Source organism: Stegostoma tigrinum, chromosome 20 (genome assembly GCF_030684315.1).
Source record: "Stegostoma tigrinum isolate sSteTig4 chromosome 20, sSteTig4.hap1, whole genome shotgun sequence".
Taxonomy (NCBI): domain Eukaryota; kingdom Metazoa; phylum Chordata; class Chondrichthyes; order Orectolobiformes; family Stegostomatidae; genus Stegostoma; species Stegostoma tigrinum.
In genome coordinates this window covers 36,998,674-37,009,846 of record NC_081373.1, presented here as the reverse complement: position 1 = coordinate 37,009,846, position 11,173 = coordinate 36,998,674, and positions in this window count along the sequence as shown.

Sequence of the window (11,173 nt, the reverse complement as noted above, 5' to 3'; positions counted from 1 at the left end):
GTCTCCCCGTGTCACCACCCCCCCCAGTGCCCCGCCGTCTCCCCGTGTCACCACCCCCCCCAGTGCCCCGCCGTCTCCCCGTGTCACCCCCCCCCCCAGTGCCCCGCCGTCTCCCCGTGTCACCCCCCCCGTGCCCCGCCGTCACCCCGTGTGACCCCCCCGTCTCCCCGTGGCACCCCCCCCAGTGCCCCGCCGTCTCCCCGTGTCACGCCCCCCCCAGTGCCCCGCCGACTCCCCGTGTCACCACCCCCCGTGCCCCGCCGTCTCCCCGTGTCACCCCCCCCGTGCCCCGCCGTCTCCCCGTGTCACCACCCCCGTGCCCCGCCGTCTCCCCGTGTGACCCCCCCGTGCCCCGCCGTCTCCCCGTGTCACCCCCCCCCGTGCCCCGCCGTCTCCCCGTGTCACCCCCCCCAGTGCCCCGCCGTCACCCCCCCCAGTGCCCCGCCGTCTCCCCGTGTCACCCCCCCCGTGCCCCGCCGTCGCCGTCTCCCCGTGTCACCCCACCCCGTGCCCCGCCGTCTCCCCGTGTCACCCACCCTGTGCCCCGCCGTCACCCCCCCCAGTGCCCCGCCGTCTCCCCGCGTCACCCCCCCGTGCCCCGCCGTCTCCCCGCGTCACCCCCCCGTGCCCCGCCGTCTCCCCGCGTCACCCCCCCCCGTGCCCCGCCGTCTCCCCGCGTCACCCCCCCCCGTGCCCCGCCGTCTCCCCGCGTCACCCCCCCCCGTGCCCCGCCGTCTCCCCGCGTCACCCCCCCCGTGCCCCGCCGTCTCCCCGCGTCACCCCCCCCGTGCCCCGCCGTCTCCCCGCGTCACCCCCCCCCGTGCCCCGCCGTCTCCCCGCGTCACCCCCCCCCGTGCCCCGCCGTCTCCCCGCGTCACCCCCCCCCGTGCCCCGCCGTCTGCCCGCGTCACCCCCCCCCGTGCCCCGCCGTCTCCCCGCGTCACCACCCCCCCCAGTGCCCCGCCGTCTCCCCGTGTCACCACCCCCCCCAGTGCCCCGCCGTCTCCCCGTGTCACCACCCCCCCCAGTGCCCCGCCGTCTCCCCGTGTCACCACCCCCCCCAGTGCCCCGCCGTCTCCCCGTGTCACCCCCCCCAGTGCCCCGCCGTCACCCCGTGTCACCCCCGCAGTGCCCCGCCGTCTCCCCGTGTGACCCCCCCCGTGCCCCGCCGTCACCCCGTGTGACCCCCCCCGTCTCCCCGTGGCACCCCCCCCCCCCAGTGCCCCGCCGTCTCCCCGTGGCACGCCCCCCCCAGTGCCCCGCCGACTCCCCGTGTCACCACCCCCCGTGCCCCGCCGTCTCCCCGTGTCACCCCCCCAGTGCCCCGCCGTCTCCCCGTGTCACACCCCCCCGTGCCCCGCCGTCTCCCCGTGTCACCCCCCCGTGCCCCGCCGTCACCCCCCCAGTGCCCCGCCGTCTCCCCGTGTCACCCCCCCAGTGCCCCGCCGTCTCCCCGTGTCACCCCCCCAGTGCCCCGCCGTCTCCCCGTGTCACCCCCCCAGTGCCCCGCCGTCTCCCCGTGTCACCCCCCCAGTGCCCCGCCGTCTCCCCGTGTCACACCCCCCCGTGCCCCGCCGTCTCCCCGTGTCACCCCCCCCGTGCCCCGCCGTCTCCCCGTGTGACCCCCCCCGTGCCCCGCCGTCTCCCCGTGTCACCCCCCCCGTGCCCCGCCGTCACCCCCCCCAGTGCCCCGCCGTCTCCCCGTGTGACCCCCCCGTGCCCCGCCGTCTCCCCGTGTCACGCCCCCCCAGTGCCCCGCCGACTCCCCGTGTCACGCCCCCCCAGTGCCCCGCCGACTCCCCGTGTCACCACCCCCCGAGCCCCGCCGTCTCCCCGTGTGACCCCCCCGTGCCCTGCCGTCTCCCCGTGTAACCCCCCCCGTGCCCCGCCGTCTCCCCGTGTCACCCCCCCGTCTCCCCGTGTCACCCCCCCGTGCCCCGCCGTCACCCCCCCCCAGTGCCCCGCCGTCTCCCCGTGTCACCCCCCCGTGCCCCGCCGTCTCCCCGTGTCACCCCGCCCCGTGCCCCGCCGTCTCCCCGTGTCACCCCCCCCAGTGCCCCGCCGTCTCCCCGTGTCACCCCCCCCGTGCCCCGCCGTCTCCCCGTGTCACCCCCCCGTGCCCCGCCGTCTCCCCGTGTCACCCCCCCCCCAGTGCCCCGCCGTCTCCCCGTGTCACCCCCCCGTGCCCCGCCGTCTCCCCGTGTCACCCCCCGTGCCCCGCCGTCTCCCCGTGTCACCCCCCCGTGCCCCGCCGTCACCCCCCCCAGTGCCCCGCCGTCTCCCCGTGTCACCCCCCTGTGCCCCGCCGTCTCCCCGTGTCACCCCGCCCAGTGCCCCGCCGTCTCCCCGTGTCACTCCCCCCCCCCAGTGCCCCGCCGTCTCCCCGTGTCACTCCCCCCCCCCAGTGCCCCGCCGTCTCCCCGTGTCACCCCCCCCGTGCCCCGCCGTCTCCCCGTGTCACCCCCCCCCGTGCCCCGCCGTCTCCCCGTGTCACCCCCCCCCGTGCCCCGCCGTCTCCCCGTGTCACCCCCCCCAGTGCCCCGCCGTCTCCCCGTGTCACCCCCCCCGTGCCCCGCCGTCTCCCCGTGTCACCCCCCCCGTGCCCCGCCGTCTCCCCGTGTCACCCCCCGTGCCCCGCCGTCTCCCCGTGTCACCCCCCCCGTGCCCCGCCGTCACCCCCCCACTGCCCCGCCGTCTCCCCGTGTCACCCCCCCCGTCTCCCCGTGTCACCCCGCCCAGTGCCCCGCCGTCTCCCCGTGTCACTCCCCCCCGCCCCAGTGCCCCGCCGTCTCCCCGTGTCACTCCCCCCCCACCAGTGCCCCGCCGTCTCCCCGTGTCACTCCCCCCCCCCCAGTGCCCCGCCGTCTCCCCGTGTCACTCCCCCCAGTGCCCCGCCGTCTCCCCGTGTCACCCCCCCCGTGCCCCGCCGTCTCCCCATGTCACCCCCCCGTGCCCCGCCGTCACCCCCCCAGTGCCCCGCCGTCTCCCCGTGTCACCCCCCCGTGCCCCGCCGTCTCCCCGTGTCACCCCGCCCCGTGCCCCGCCGTCTCCCCGTGTCACCCCGCCCCGTGCCCCGCCGTCTCCCCGTGTAACCCCCCCCCCAGTGCCCCGCCGTCTCCCCGTGTCACCCCCCCCCCGTGCCCCGCCGTCTCCCCGTGTCACCCCCCCCCGTGCCCCGCCGTCTCCCCGTGTCACCCCCCAAGTGCCCCGCCGTCTCCCCGTGTCACCCCCCCGTGCCCCGCCGTCTCCCCGTGTCACCCCCCCCCGTGCCCCGCCGTCTCCCCGTGTCACCCCCCCCGTGCCCCGCCGTCTCCCCGTGTCACCCCCCCCGTGCCCCGCCGTCTCCCCGTGTCACCCCCCCCGTGCCCCGCCGTCACCCCCCACCAGTGCCCCGCCGTCTCCACGTGCCCCGCCGTCTCCCCGTGTCACCCCCCCCGTGCCCCGCCGTCACCCCCCACCAGTGCCCCGCCGTCTCCCCGTGTCACCCCCCCGTGCCCCGCCGTCTCCCCGTGTGACCGCCCCCGTGCCCCGCCGTCTCCCCGTGTGACCCCCCCCGTGCCCCGCCGTCTCCCCGTGTGACCCCCCCCGTGCCCCCCGTCTCCCCGTGGCACCCCCCCCCAGTGCCCCGCCGTCTCCCCGTGTCACGCCCCCCCAGTGCCCCGCCGACTCCCCGTGTCACGCCCCCCCCCAGTGCCCCGCCGACTCCCCGTGTCACCACCCCCCGTGCCCCGCCGTCTCCCCGTGTCACCCCCCCCCGTGCCCCGCCGTCTCCCCGTGTCACCCCCCCGTGCCCCGCCGTCTCCCCGTGTCACCCCCCCGTGCCCCGCCGTCACCCCCCCCAGTGCCCCGCCGTCTCCCCGTGTCACCCCCCCGTGCCCCGCCGTCTCCCCGTGTCACCCCGCCCCGTGCCCCGCCGTCTCCCCGTGTCACCCGGCCCCGTGCCCCGCCGTCTCCCCGTGTCACCCGGCCCCGTGCCCCGCCGTCTCCCCGTGTCACCCCGCCCCGTGCCCCGCCGTCTCCCCGTGTCACCCCCCCCCAGTGCCCCGCCGTCTCCCCGTGTCACCCCCCCCGTGCCCCGCCGTCTCCCCGTGTCACCCCGCCCCGTGCCCCGCCGTCTCCCCGTGTCACCCCCCCCCAGTGCCCCGCCGTCTCCCCGTGTCACCCCGCCCCGTGCCCCGCCGTCTCCCCGTGTCACCCCGCCCCGTGCCCCGCCGTCTCCCCGTGTCACCCCGCCCCGTGCCCCGCCGTCTCCCCGTGTCACCCCCCCCCAGTGCCCCGCCGTCTCCCCGTGTCACCCCCCCCGTGCCCCGCCGTCTCCCCGTGTCACCCCCCCGTGCCCCGCCGTCACCCCCCCCAGTGCCCCGCCGTCTCCCCGTGTCACCCCCCCCGTGCCCCGCCGTCTCCCCGTGTCACCCCCCGTGCCCCGCCGTCTCCCCGTGTCACCCCCCCCGTGCCCCGCCGTCACCCCCCCCCCCAGTGCCCCGCCGTCTCCCCGTGTCACCCCCCCCGTGCCCCGCCGTCTCCCCGTGTCACCCCGCCCAGTGCCCCGCCGTCTCCCCGTGTCACTCCCCCCCCGCCAGTGCCCCGCCGTCTCCCCGTGTCACTCCCCCCCCCAGTGCCCCGCCGTCTCCCCGTGTCACTCCCCCCCCCAGTGCCCCGCCGTCTCCCCGTGTCACCCCCCCCCGTCACCCCCCCCCAGTGCCCCGCCGTCTCCCCGTGTCACCACCCCCCCCAGTGCCCCGCCGTCTCCCCGTGTCACCCCCCACAGTGCCCCGCCGTCTCCCCGTGTCACCCCCCCCCGTGCCCCGCCGTCACCCCCCCCCCAGTGCCCCGCCGTCTCCCCGTGTCACCACCCCCCCCAGTGCCCCGCCGTCTCCCCGTGTCACCCCCCCCAGTGCCCCGCCGTCTCCCCGTGTCACCCCCCCCAGTGCCCCGCCGTCTCCCCGTGTCACTCCCCCCCCCCAGTGCCCCGCCGTCTCCCCGTGTCACTCCCCCCCCCCAGTGCCCCGCCATCTCCCCGTGTCACCCCCCCCCGTGCCCCGCCGTCACCCCGTGTGACCCCCCCCGTGCCGCCCCGTCTCCCCGTGGCACCCCCCCCCAGTGCCCCGCCGTCTCCCCGTGTCACGCCCCCCCCAGTGCCGCGCCGACTCCCCGTGTCACCACCCCCCGTGCCCGGCCGTCTCCCCGTGTGACCCCCCCGTCTCCCCGTGTCACCCCCCCCGTGCCCCGCCGTCTCCCCGTGTCACCCCACCCTGTGCCCCGCCGTCTCCCCGTGTCACCCCCCCCGTGCCCCGCCGTCTCCCCGTGTCACCCCCCCCGTGCCCCGCCGTCTCCCCGTGTCACCCCCCCGTGCCCCGCCGTCTCCCCCCCCCGTGCCCCGCCGTCTCCCCCCCCCGTGCCCCGCCGTCTCCCCCCCCGTGCCCCGCCGTCTCCCCGTGTCACCCCCCCCGTGCCCCGCCGTCTCCCCGTGTCACCCCCCCCGTGCCCCGCCGTCTCCCCGTGTCACCCCACCGCGTGCCCCGCCGTCTCCCCGTGTCACCCCCCCCGTGCCCCGCCGTCTCCCCGTGTCACCCCCCCGTGCCCCGCCGTCTCCCCGTGTCACCCCCGCCGTGCCCCGCCGTCTCCCCGTGTCACCCCCCCGTGCCCCGCCGTCTCCCCCCCCCAGTGCCCCGCCGTCTCCCCGTGTCACCCCCCCCGTGCCCCGCCGTCTCCCCGTGTCACCCCCCCCGTGCCCCGCCGTCTCCCCGTGTCACCCCCCCCGTGCCCCGCCGTCTCCCCCCCCCAGTGCCCCGCCGTCTCCCCGTGTCACTCCCCCCGTGCCCCGCCGTCTCCCCGTGTCACCCCCCCGTGCCCCGCCGTCTCCCCGTGTCACCCCCCCGTGCCCCGCCGTCTCCCCGTGTCACCCCCCCCCCGTGCCCCGCCGTCTCCCCGTGTCACCCCCCCCGTGCCCCGCCGTCTCCCCGTGTCACCCCCCCCGTGCCCCGCCGTCTCCCCGTGTCACCCCCCCCCCGTGCCCCGCCGTCTCCCCGTGTCACCCCCCCCGTGCCCCGCCGTCTCCCCGTGTCACCCCCCCCGTGCCCCGCCGTCTCCCCGTGTCACCCCCCCCGTGCCCCGCCGTCTCCCCGTGTCACCCCCCCCGTGCCCCGCCGTCTCCCCGTGTGACCCCCCCGTCTCCCCGTGTGACCCCCCCCGTGCCCCGCCGTCTCCCCGTGTCACCCCCCCCGTGCCCCGCCGTCTCCCCGTGTCACCCCCCCCGTGCCCCGCCGTCTCCCCGTGTCACCCCCCCCGTGCCCCGCCGTCTCCCCCCCCCAGTGCCCCGCCGTCTCCCCGTGTCACTCCCCCCGTGCCCCGCCGTCTCCCCGTGTCACCCCCCCGCGTGCCCCGCCGTCTCCCCGTGTCACCCCCCCCGTGCCCCGCCGTCTCCCCGTGTCACCCCCCCCGTGCCCCGCCGTCACCCCCCCCCAGTGCCCCGCCGTCTCCCCGTGTCACCCCCCCCGTGCCCCGCCGTCTCCCCGTGTCACCCCCCCCGTGCCCCGCCGTCTCCCCGTGTCACCCCCCGTGCCCCGCCGTCTCCCCGTGTCACGCCGCCCAGTGCCCCGCCGTCTCCCCGTGTCACCCCCCGTGCCCCGCCGTCTCCCCGTGTCACCCCCCCCGTGCCCCGCCGTCACCCCCCCCCAGTGCCCCGCCGTCTCCCCGTGTCACCCCCCGTGCCCCGCCGTCTCCCCGTGTCACCCCCCCCGTGCCCCGCCGTCACCCCCCCCCCAGTGCCCCGCCGTCTCCCCGTGTCACCCCCCCCGTGCCCCGCCGTCTCCCCGTGTCACCCCCCGTGCCCCGCCGTCTCCCCGTGTCACGCCGCCCAGTGCCCCGCCGTCTCCCCGTGTCACCCCCCGTGCCCCGCCGTCTCCCCGTGTCACGCCGCCCAGTGCCCCGCCGTCTCCCCGTGTCACCCCCCGTGCCCCGCCGTCTCCCCGTGTCACGCCGCCCAGTGCCCCGCCGTCTCCCCGTGTCACTCCCCCCCACCCCAGTGCCCCGCCGTCTCCCCGTGTCACTCCCCCCCCCCAGTGCCCCGCCGTCTCCCCGTGTCACTCCCCCCCCCAGTGCCCCGCCGTCTCCCCGTGTCACCCCCCCCGTGCCCCGCCGTCTCCCCGTGTCACCCCCCCCGTGCCCCGCCGTCTCCCCCCCCCAGTGCCCCGCCGTCTCCCCGTGTCACTCCCCCCGTGCCCCGCCGTCTCCCCGTGTCACCCCCCCGCGTGCCCCGCCGTCTCCCCGTGTCACCCCCCCCGTGCCCCGCCGTCTCCCCGTGTCACCCCCCCCGTGCCCCGCCGTCTCCCCGTGTCACCCCCCCCGTGCCCCGCCGTCACCCCCCCCCAGTGCCCCGCCGTCTCCCCGTGTCACCCCCCCCGTGCCCCGCCGTCTCCCCGTGTCACCCCCCCCGTGCCCCGCCGTCTCCCCGTGTCACCCCCCGTGCCCCGCCGTCTCCCCGTGTCACGCCGCCCAGTGCCCCGCCGTCTCCCCGTGTCACCCCCCGTGCCCCGCCGTCTCCCCGTGTCACGCCGCCCAGTGCCCCGCCGTCTCCCCGTGTCACTCCCCCCCACCCCAGTGCCCCGCCGTCTCCCCGTGTCACTCCCCCCCCCCAGTGCCCCGCCGTCTCCCCGTGTCACCCCCCCCGTGCCCCGCCGTCTCCCCGTGTCACCCCCCCGTGCCCCGCCGTCGCCCCGTGTCACCCCCCCCCAGTGCCCCGCCGTCTCCCCGTGTCACCCCCCCCGTGCCCCGCCGTCTCCCCGTGTCACCCCCCGTGCCCCGCCGTCTCCCCGTGTCACTCCCCCCCCCCAGTGCCCCGCCGTCTCCCCGTGTCACTCCCCCCCCCCCAGTGCCCCGCCGTCTCCCCGTGTCACCCCCCCCAGTGCCCCGCCGTCACCCCGTGTCACTCCCCCCCCCCCCCAGTGCCCCGCAGTCACCCCGTGTCACTCCCCCCCCCCCAGTGCCCCGCCGTCTCCCCGTGTCACTCCCCCCCCCCCAGTGCCCCGCCGTCTCCCCGTGTCACCCCCCGTGCCCCGCCGTCTCCCCGTGTCACTCCCCCCCCCCAGTGCCCCGCCGTCTCCCCGTGTCACCCCCCCCAGTGCCCCGCCGTCTCCCCGTGTCACTTCCCCCCCCCCCAGTGCCCCGCCGTCTCCCCGTGTCACTTCCCCCCCCCCCAGTGCCCCGCCGTCTCCCCGTGTCACTCCCCCCCCAGTGCCCCGCCGTCTCCCCGTGTCACTCCCCCCCGTGCCCCGCCGTCTCCCCGTGTCACTCCCCCCCGTGCCCCGCCGTCTCCCCGTGTCACCCCCCCCGTGCCCCGCCGTCTCCCCGTGTCACCCCCCCCGTGCCCCGCCGTCTCCCCGTGTCACCCCCCCCGTCTCCCCGTGTGACCCCCCCCGTGCCCCGCCGTCTCCCCGTGTCACCCCCCCGTCTCCCCGTGTGACCCCCCCCGTGCCCCGCCGTCTCCCCGTGTCACCCCACCCCGTGCCTCGCCGTCTCCCCGTGTCACCCCCCCGTGCCCCGCTGTCTCCCCGTGTCACCCCCCCCGTGCCCCGCCGTCTCCCCTTGTCACCCCCCCGTGCCCCGCCGTCTCCCCGTGTCACTCCCCCCGTGCCCCGCCGTCTCCCCGTGTCACCCCCCCGCGTGACCCGCCGTCTCCCCGTGTCACCCCCCCCCGTGCCCCGCCGTCTCCCCGTGTCACCCCCCCCCGTGCCCCGCCGTCTCCCCGTGTCACCCCCCCCGTGCCCCGCCGTCTCCCCGTGTCACCCCCCCCCGTGCCCCGCCGTCTCCCCGTGTCACCCCCCCCGTGCCCCGCCGTCTCCCCGTGTCACCCCCCCCCGTGCCCCGCCGTCTCCCCGTGTCACCCCCCCCGTGCCCCGCCGTCTCCGCGTGTCACCCCCCCCGTGCCCCGCCGTCTCCCCCCCCCAGTGCCCCGCCGTCTCCCCGTGTCACTCCCCCGTGCCCCGCCGTCTCCCCGTGTCACCCCCCCGCGTGCCCCGCCGTCTCCCCGTGTCACCCCCCCCGTGCCCCGCCGTCTCCCCGTGTCACCCCCCCCGTGCCCCGCCGTCTCCCCGTGTCACCCCCCCCGTGCCCCGCCGTCACCCCCCCCAGTGCCCCGCCGTCTCCCCGTGTCACCCCCCCCGTGCCCCGCCGTCTCCCCGTGTCACCCCCCCCGTGCCCCGCCGTCTCCCCGTGTCACCCCCCGTGCCCCGCCGTCTCCCCGTGTCACACCGCCCAGTGCCCCGCCGTCTCCCCGTGTCACCCCCCGTGCCCCGCCGTCTCCCCGTGTCACGCCGCCCAGTGCCCCGCCGTCTCCCCGTGTCACTCCCCCCCCCCCAGTGCCCCGCCGTCTCCCCGTGTCACTCCCCCCCCCCAGTGCCCCGCCGTCTCCCCGTGTCACCCCCCCCAGTGCCCCGCCGTCTCCCCGTGTCACTTCCCCCCCCCCAGTGCCCCGCCGTCTCCCCGTGTCACTCCCCCCCCCCAGTGCCCCGCCGTCTCCCCGTGTCACTCCCCCCAGTGCCCCGCCGTCTCCCCGTGTCACTCCCCCCCCCCCCAGTGCCCCGCCGTCTCCCCGTGTCACTCCCCCCCCCCAGTGCCCCGCCGTCTCCCCGTGTCACTCCCCCCCCCCAGTGCCCCGCCGTCTCCCCGTGTCACTCCCCCCCCCCCCAGTGCCCCGCCGTCTCCCCGTGTCACTCCCCCCAGTGCCCCGCCGTCTCCCCGTGTCACTCCCCCCCCCAGTGCCCCGCCGTCTCCCCGTGTCACTCCCCCCAGTGCCCCGCCGTCTCCCCGTGTCACTCCCCCCAGTGCCCCGCCGTCTCCCCGTGTCACTCCCCCCAGTGCCCCGCCGTCTCCCCGTGTCACTCCCCCCCCCCAGTGCCCCGCCGTCTCCCCGTGTCACTCCCCCCCCCAGTGCCCCGCCGTCTCCCCGTGTCACTCCCCCCAGTGCCCCGCCGTCTCCCCGTGTCACTCCCCCCCCCCAGTGCCCCGCCGTCTCCCCGTGTCACTCCCCCCAGTGCCCCGCCGTCTCCCCGTGTCACTCCCCCCAGTGCCCCGCCGTCTCCCCGTGTCACTCCCCCCCCCCCAGTGCCCCGCCGTCTCCCCGTGTCACTCCCCCCCCCCCAGTGCCCCGCCGTCTCCCCGTGTCACTCCCCCCAGTGCCCCGCCGTCTCCCCGTGTCACTCCCCCGCCCCCCAGTGCCCCGCCGTCTCCCCGTGTCACTCCCCCCCCCCAGTGCCCCGCCGTCTCCCCGTGTCACTCCCCCCCCCCCCCAGTGCCCCGCCGTCTCCCCGTGTCACTCCCCCCCCCCCCCAGTGCCCCGCCGTCTCCCCGTGTCACTCCCCCCCCCCCCAGTGCCCCGCCGTCTCCCCGTGTCACTCCCCCCCCCCCCAGTGCCCCGCCGTCTCCCCGTGTCACTCCCCCCACCCCAGTGCCCCGCCGTCTCCCCGTGTCACTCCCCCCCCCCAGTGCCCCGCCGTCTCCCCGTGTCACTCCCCCCAGTGCCCCGCCGTCTCCCCGTGTCACTCCCCCCAGTGCCCCGCCGTCTCCCCGTGTCACTCCCCCCCCCCCCAGTGCCCCGCCGTCTCCCCGTGTCACTCCCCCCAGTGCCCCGCCGTCTCCCCGTGTCACTCCCCCCCCCCCCAGTGCCCCGCCGTCTCCCCGTGTCACTCCCCCCACCCCAGTGCCCCGCCGTCTCCCCGTGTCACTCCCCCCAGTGCCCCGCCGTCTCCCCGTGTCACTCCCCCCCCCCCAGTGCCCCGCCGTCTCCCCGTGTCACTCCCCCCCCCCAGTGCCCCGCCGTCTCCCCGTGTCACTCCCCCCCCCCCAGTGCCCCGCCGTCTCCCCGTGTCACTCCCCCCCCCCAGTGCCCCGCCGTCTCCCCGTGTCACTCCCCCCCCCCAGTGCCCCGCCGTCTCCCCGTGTCACTCCCCCCCCCCAGTGCCCCGCCGTCTCCCCGTGTCACTCCCCCCCCCCAGTGCCCCGCCGTCTCCCCGTGTCACTCCCCCCAGTGCCCCGCCGTCTCCCCGTGTCACTCCCCCGCCCCCCAGTGCCCCGCCGTCTCCCCGTGTCACTCCCCCCCCCCCCAGTGCCCCGCCGTCTCCCCGTGTCATCCCCCACCAAGCGCTCGCCGGTTCCCCATGTCAAACGCCTCAGTACC